Here is an 8,472-nt window from a genome sequence, read left to right on the forward strand (position 1 = left end):
GATGAAAACTCAAAAAACCTAAAAAAGTAAATTAAGGCAGAACTTGGGAAGTGAAAAAGCCTCCCATGCTCCTAAATTGGGAGGATTAACATCGTGAAAATGGCAATACTTCCAAAGATATCTACAAATTAATGTGATACCTATTGATATTCCAACCTCTTTCTTCAATGAAATAGAAGAAGCAACCCCAAAATTCATATGGAACAATAAAGACCCCGAATAGCAAAAACAATCCTTAGCAGAAAGAACAGTGCTGGAGGAATATCAATACCAAATTTCAACCTCTACTACAAAGCCATGGTAATCAAAACAGCTTTGTACTGGCACAAGAACAGATCTGGGGACCAATGGAATAGAACTGAACAAAAGAGGAGGTAACAATGCTTGATAGGAAATGTACTCATTACCTTGCTCATGTAACTGTAACCCCTCTGGTACAGTATTTTTCCAATAAAAATGTGTTTAAAAAAACAACTGAAGACCCAGAAATGAACCCACAGACCTATAGCCACCTAATCTTTGATAAGAGAGCTAAAAAAAATAGAATGGAAGAAAGACAGACTCTTCAGTAAATGGTGCTTTCTGATTCCATTTTATTTTTTCTTTATGTGACCAGAGTGGCCTCAAACAGTACTCCTTCTGATCTCAGCCTCCCAAGTTTGGTAATAGGTATGGATCACTTGCATCTGTTTTGAAGTGCTGTTTTAAAATTTATCTCCTATCAGGAAGGCTTTTAATAAAGTTATCATTTGGAAAATTATTAAAGATAACAGAGGTAGAAAAATAGATCACTTAACTTTTATTTTAGAAAAAGGCTTTCAAGTTGCTGAAAAAGGCTTTCAGTTCTGTCCTTAAAATGAAATAACAGAAACAATAAACTCAGATTAATTTATTCAGGAAGTTACAAATAGTTTTCTAGTCATTAGAATCAATTACAGAGTAAAGAAAAAAGGCACTGGTGCTAGAGGACTGACACCAATGGACAAATATCCAAATTTTCTAAAAAGCAAACATATATAAATTCAGACATACAAATTTAACATCAATTTGTCTATAAATAGCTTTCCAATTGGACTATCATGTAAGTTAACAATAAGAGCATATTCTCAGAAATACTAGAGAAGTCCCAAAGTAGATAATCTTTTCTTCAAATAGTAACCAGTATATTATTTTATTGGAAAAAATACCCTATAATCATTGATTTGCTCAAAATGTGACAAAATTGCCCATGAATTCCCAGAAGAAATGATATAATCCCTACTATTATATGTTAAGCACACAGGGATAAAAGAAACTGTCCATAAGCAAAAGTAATTGTCATGAGGACTGAAAACATTTTTCCATGATTCCAATGGCTATAACAAACTAGAGCCAATAATATGTGAGCTAGCCACTGTAAAGTAATAAAATATGATAGCAAAGGTAAAATTGAGACTCTAACATTCCAAAGAATTTAGCATCCAAAGAAGCTGTATGGTTTGAGTAAATTTCCTTTCAAAAAATACACAGATCTGAATCTGAATTGTCCCTGAGAATGTGAGCGATGATAAGCCACAGGAGAAACTAAAATCAACTAATTGTAGAAGTGTGCCAAAAACTACTTAGCTAAAGAGAGACAAAAAATCAGGGAACTGATGCAGTCACTTAAATGATACTGGGCACAAATTGTTTAAATAGGGATACAGGTTGACTCATTGCAACAATAGATGTACAAGATGCTATGTCAAAAAACAAACTTTCCAATTTAGCAGAGGGCCGGCATGGGGGTGTGTGTAGCCAAGGAGGTGGGAGGGAAGGGATGGTAGGGGAAAAACAAAGAAGGAGGAAGCTACAATGTTGGATAAGAAATGTACTCATTACCTTGCTCATGTAACTGTAACCCCTTTGTACAGTATTTTCACAATAAAACTTAATTAAAAAATGATACTGGGCTCATGGGGTTCTTATTATCTCAAGACTGGTGGGATTTTTTAAACTATAACAATTCAGGCCTGTGGTCCATGTTTGTAATTTCATCTACTCTGGAGATTGAGGCAAAAAGATTATGAGTTTGAGTCCAGGCAGGCCTATCTCTCTCTCAAACAGAAAAAAATGGGGGAAAGAGCACTTGCCTATCATGAGTAATGCACAACACACACACACACACACACATGCACACACACACGCACACACACACACACACACACACACACACACCCCTTCTCATCATTTATGGAGAAATAAATTTGTTCCAGAATCCAGAACTGGTTAGAACCAATGGAAGCCTTCTAAAGGCCTCTGTCTAACGTTTTGATACTGACTTCTTGATGTTGTCATAAAAAAGAATTAAAAACACATTGGAATAAAGACCAAGAAAGTTTATTGTGTGAAGCAAAGTGAAGGAAAGATAAGACAGCACACAGACCAGTCCTGCGCACAGGCACATTTGATAATAGATGTGATGAATATTTAACATCGTATGTATTTAAGAGGAAAAGTTGGCTTAGGTAAGGCTCAAATTCACCTTAGAATAAGTTTTTGCCTTTGTTCTCATACCTGATGCATTTAATAACTCTTGCTGTTTGCACTTTTATCAGTTGTGTTTAGAACTTTAAGACTGATCTGCTCATTAAACTTTTGCCACTGATGTCTAGGCAGCCCATCAAAGAAGGAATGGATTTTACCACATACTCCTTTCAGGACAGGTATCTATAAAAACTTTAAAACACATTTTATGCCAAGAAAGTCATTTTCCTGAGTGTTTTTCTAGGATGAGTGTCTTTTATAAGATCCTTGTCCACGTTTTAGAGCATACAATTATCTTGGGCACACAGGAAAGGTCAGAGGAGGGTACTGCTCTTTTTCCTTTTTCTTTCTTTTTACTGATACTTTTGCTTGGCGTTGGTTGGGGAGTGAGGCTTAAAGCAAAGAAGATAGTGCTCTGTGCTCCTAATAGACCTAACCATTAGTATAGTGTTTGTCTCTTAAATCCCTGCTGCTGATTCCCATGCTTCATTTTCCCCCAATGGATGCTACCTCAAAATGACAAGGGTATCCGCAACCCAGATATCATCTTTGCCAACATGCAGAAGAGCTCAGTTGCTTCTAGTGAAACAGCACAATGATCATACAGGAAATCTAATCACTTCAAAGGGCATGAAACCTGCTCTGTGCACAACCTTGCTGGGGCATTTCTGTTCTGTTTTATTTTTACTTATGGACACAGTTGAAAACCTATTTCAGCATAACTTTAACCCTCTACTAGTGTTAAATTTTCAGCTTCTCAGAAAATATGTCCGAGGCACATATGATAAACAAATCTAACATTTAGGCCCAAATTTATCCTTTTATCTTTCACAAATGTACCTTGATGTAAAGATTCATTGGAGAAAAATATTAGTTGCACGTCTAAAGAAAATAATTTTGTATTGTGGATTATTTGTTGAAAACAATAGCATAGCTCAATTGTACTGGCTATACTATCAGTATTTTATGTATTGCTAATAAATTCCAAAATATTAGTGGCTTGCAAAATGAGGTGTGCTTCTTGTCTATGTAAAGGTCATTCACAGGTGGCTAGTGCTGGGGGGTAGGAAGGAAAGTCTGGTCCACATTCTTTCAGGCCTTCTAGCTTTATTGTCTGGTTTCAGAGATTGATTGAGAGTCCAGAAAATAGTCATGAAGAGTTATTGGAGAGTTTTAGAAATGACATGGTCTCTTTTGTACTTAATTCCATGGCCCCCACTAGATTGTGTATTTGTGTATGTGTGTGTGTGTGTGCATGCACGCGTGCACCAGTATTGGACCATGAACCCAGAGCCTTCCTCTCTCACTTGACTTTTTCATTCAAGGCTGAATCTCTACCATTTGAGCACATCTCAACTTTCAGCCTTTTGCAAATTAACTGAAGATAAGAGCTCCACAGACTTTCCTGCCCAGGCTGGTTCTAAACCACAACCATCATATCTCAGATGCCTGATTAGCTAGGATTACAGGAGTGAGATGCTGGCTCCTAGTGAAAATTTGAATTTTTAAACATTTGAAAATTAAAGTCACAGACAGCAGCACACATCATTGGTTTAAAAAAATCTGTGCTGGTTTATGTGTGGAGTCATTTTGATACAGACTGTTGGAATTCTGGTACTGTAAAGATAATTTATTTGCTAATACTCATCACTATTCTCTGGTTAATGAAGACTGATGTTTAAAAGTGAAATTGAGAAACACCATATGCTGTTTGTTTTTTTTTTTCAGTGTGTGTGTGTGTGTGTGTGTGTGTGTGTATGTGTGTGTTTGTGCCAGAACTAGGATTAAAGTCAGAGTCTCATGCTCTTGACCAATTTGATTGCCCATGTCTGACGTTCAACCACTGAGCAATGCCTACATTTCAATTATTTATTTGTTATTTGAAGATAGAGTCTTATGACATTTCTGCCTCTGCTGGCACTAATTCTTTATCTTTTGTTCCTAATTTCATCCTCTGAGTAGGTAGGAGCACAGATTTAAGTTCTGTGTCCAGTGTCTGAAATTATTATTATTATTATTATATTTTTGTCTGTCATAGGACCTAAACTCTGGGTCTGGGTGCTATCCCCCAGCTCTTCAGCTCAAAGCTAGTGCTCTACCACTTGAGCCAAAGCACCACATCCTGCATTTTCTGTGTATGCGGTGCTGAGGCATCAAACCCAGGACCTCATGCATGCAAGGCAAGCACTCTACCACTGAGCCACCTTCCCATCCCCCTGAATTTGATTTTTGAAGGAGAAAATAGTTTTGAATATTCTTATTGAAATCGTTATCTTAATCATTATTTTCAAACAAAACCTAACATAAAATATTACCTGAGAAGAGATCTAATATACACTCAATGATTATAGTTATAACAATATATTTTTCTAGTAATTCTTTTTTTTTGTCAGTCATAGGGCTTGAACTCTGGGTCCGGGTGCTGTTTCTAAGCTTTTCAGCTCAAGGCAAGCGCTCTACCACTTGAGCTACAGCACCATTTCTGGTTTTCTGGTGGTTAATGGGAGATAAGAATCTATCAGACTTTCTTGCCCAGGCTGGCTTTCAAACATGATCCTCAGATCTCAGTATCCTGAGTAGCTAGGATTACAGGTATGAGCCACTGGTGCCAGGCTTTAGTAATTCTTGATATTGAACTCAAAGCCTCACACTTGCTAGGCAAGCACTCAGCCACTTGAGCCGCCATATCAACTCCTTTATGCTTTGATTATTTTGGAAGTAGGAGTTCACTGTGTGATGTGGGCAGCCTAGGCTGCCATCTTTTTTTTTTTATTTCTTGTGCTTCCAAGGAATAACAGTGATTAAAATATATTCTTGAAAAAAGCTAAGAGTGGTGGAAAGGCGATAAGCATTTTCAACAAAAACATGATAACTATGTGAAGGAATAGAAATATTAGTTGCCAAAATTCTTAATTCTACAATGATTAATTAAAAACACCATTTTGTGTAATAAATCCATACAGTGTTATCGGTCATTTTGAAAAGTGTAAACAAAATGTTATCTCATAAAATTATCCAATTTTAGGACCAAATATCCCTGAGAAAATGTCTACTCCAATATTACTTTCTAAAAATAGAATGGCATATTTTGTATTATACAATTGCACTGTAAAGGTATCAAGTAAGGAAATGTATGAACCCAGCTTTCTTCATGCCTGTAAATGAAAGCTACCTGCTATGCTGGACATTTAGTCAAGTTACCTGTTCCAAACTTGTCAACAGTGAGACTGATCCTCACTCTGACATTGTGAAGTGTGAAAAGGGACAGTGCTAATTTTGTAGCTTGTCCCCTGTGCCTCTGTTATTTGATTTATGTGCCTTACCTGCCTCTGATGACGCTGTCTGAATTCATAAATCTCAGTAAAAGAACAGAGACCCATAACTCAAAGAGGATAGGATGGGTTACACCCCGAGGCTGAGAATGTACCGCGGAGCTGGAGCTCTGTTCCCTCATGAACACCCACAGGTATCAGAGTTGCTGGAGGTTAGGCATTCATCACACAGGGTCTCAGTCAGGAGACATGGCAGACTTCCAGGAATAGATGTGTGTGTGTGTGTGTGTGTGTGTGTGTGTGTGTGCAAACTTTTCTGTAATCCATATAAAATTTTGGTTACTTTCGCTTTTAACTAAAACAGCAAGCAAAGTAAAGGTGATACAAATATTCTACAAATATAAACCCCCACATCATATATACCTACTTGCCAGTGCCTACTTTCTCTAATGTATAAGATTACTTACAAGCCATAAGATGCATGTTTTTAAATGCATTAGCTAATAAAGAAGGTGATAACCCAATGACAATACATGATCATTATTCAAAAGCACTCAGTAGTTCAAGAAATCAGAAGGAGAGTTCACTGAAGATTCGAAGATGGAGAAGTGTATAATCTAACACAAGTAATGTGTCTAACTTAAAATGAAGATGCTTCATGTTCATGAGAAGCTTCTGGAATAGCCACAGCTTAGTGCTTTCCAAGTGTTTGTACTTTTCTTATTTTTACTATAATTAGATGTTTCCCTGTGTTTAATTCAACTCAGACACAAATTGTAAATTTATGTCAGACATTGAGTTTTATTGTTACAGCCAATATTGTCTTCTCTACCCAGCCACAATTACTTCGGCTTTAATTACATAAAAGTTAGGCCAATACAACAGTTATTATTCAATAAATAACTTGAATATTCAATATTTCTCAAGCATGCATTCCAGATCATTTACTATTTGGGTACTAGAAGCACAATATTGACAGTGATGTCAAACTATGCCAGTTACATACAAACTATGCCAGAGAAAACACATTGTTTTCAACAATAAGCACTTTGTAGTCTGACTAAGAGGAAATATTTCTATAGGAATTTGCTTTACAGTTAAGCCATGAAAGATATAAAGTCAAAGGCAAGTAGAAATCAGGCAGGAGTATGCTCTGAGTGAAGAGAGAAGTATGTAAGTACTTTTCCATCCTGGGAAGCCATGTGGAGACTCATCTTCTTAAACCTGAGAAAAGGGACAAAGAAACCCACCAGTTCTCAGAGAATCCTAAGGGAGTCTTCAAGGTTAAAGTTATTTTAATAATACTACCAATTGGTATTTGCTTTTTTTTAAATCTCCTTTTCTTATGAGAATTTTCCAGAAGTTGCAATGATGTCTTGAAGCAAGCATAAGAATCCAGCTGTCTTCTATTAAGCTAGTCATTAAAAATAGTTGCACAAATGCAAAACCATGTTGCCTTTCTAATTGATTGGTTCTGGAAAATGGAGTTTGCAAAATAGATATGTTATTTGTATAAACATTCAGTGTATTTTTATTTCTAAGTTAATTAAGGGATACATTTTTAATTTCTTTGTTTTAATTTATATAAATATTCAAGATATAACTCATTGAAACAAAATACATTTAGGATCCTAGTTAAATTTTAATGAAGAGTCTTATGGGGCAAAAATCCTTGAAAACCACTAAAATTACCCTCAAATGAGGACCATGAGAGTGACTGTATCAATTAAAGGACCTCAATAATAATCCTACCAGCTGAGTGTGGTGGTACACTCCTATAATAATGGCAATTAGAAGCCTTAGTCAGGAATCCTAGAAATCAGGAAGTGTAAAGCCAGCATGAACTACATAGTCCCATCTCAAACAGGCAAATCAAAAAAAAATTATACCAGACAAGAAGGTAACAGTACTGATCAGCATTTTAAGGTGTTTGTCCCTGTGTTTTACTTGTTTCCCCATTCTTAACTAATTTTCTGAGCATATATGTTTAATAGTTTTCTATTTTACTGTCAAAATGTCCTGGATTAAAAGATGGTTATTCTATCTACAGATTAACTGATGGTGTTGGTTGGGTCTTTCCAGGTTTGCTCTTAAACAGAACCCTAGACAAGGAATTGTTCAGGTAATTATTTATGTGAGGTACTTTGGGGCAAATATGCATTCCCAGCACTAACATATTGCTTGAAAGGAAAAAGGACAAACTTCGCTTTTTTGTAGGTTTTGTGTTGCTTTGTTTTTTCTCAAGGTCCAACACTGTGTATTCAGTTGTCGACCTATTCCAGTTACGATAACTGACTAGGAAGGGAACTGTCAATTTGTGCTTTAGACATTTTAACTCTAGATGCCCAGTATATTACAGGTTCAGTATTATTTTCTAATTCTAGAAATAGAAAATCTTTCCCTTGAAGTCTTCCCTTTTAAATCTTTACATTTAATATTTTGAAAGGATGTTAAGAGCAACAGTCTTCTGCTGCATTTTATAGAAGGTCATTCAGAGGTTGGGTGGCTTATCATGAATACCAGAAATTGGATGCTTGAATTGCAGTAAAGTTGTTGTTTAAGTAGAGCCCTTTAAATAAAAGAAAGAAAGAAAAAGAAAGAGACAAAAGGAAGAAAGAAAGGAAGGAAGAAAGAAAGAAGAAAGGAAGGAAGGAAGGAAGGAAGGAAGGAGGAAGGAAGGAAGGAAGGAAGGAAG

The sequence above is a fragment of the Dipodomys ordii genome, unplaced genomic scaffold (genome assembly GCF_000151885.1).
Source record: "Dipodomys ordii isolate 6190 unplaced genomic scaffold, Dord_2.0 Scaffold84, whole genome shotgun sequence".
NCBI classification, from domain to species: domain Eukaryota; kingdom Metazoa; phylum Chordata; class Mammalia; order Rodentia; family Heteromyidae; genus Dipodomys; species Dipodomys ordii.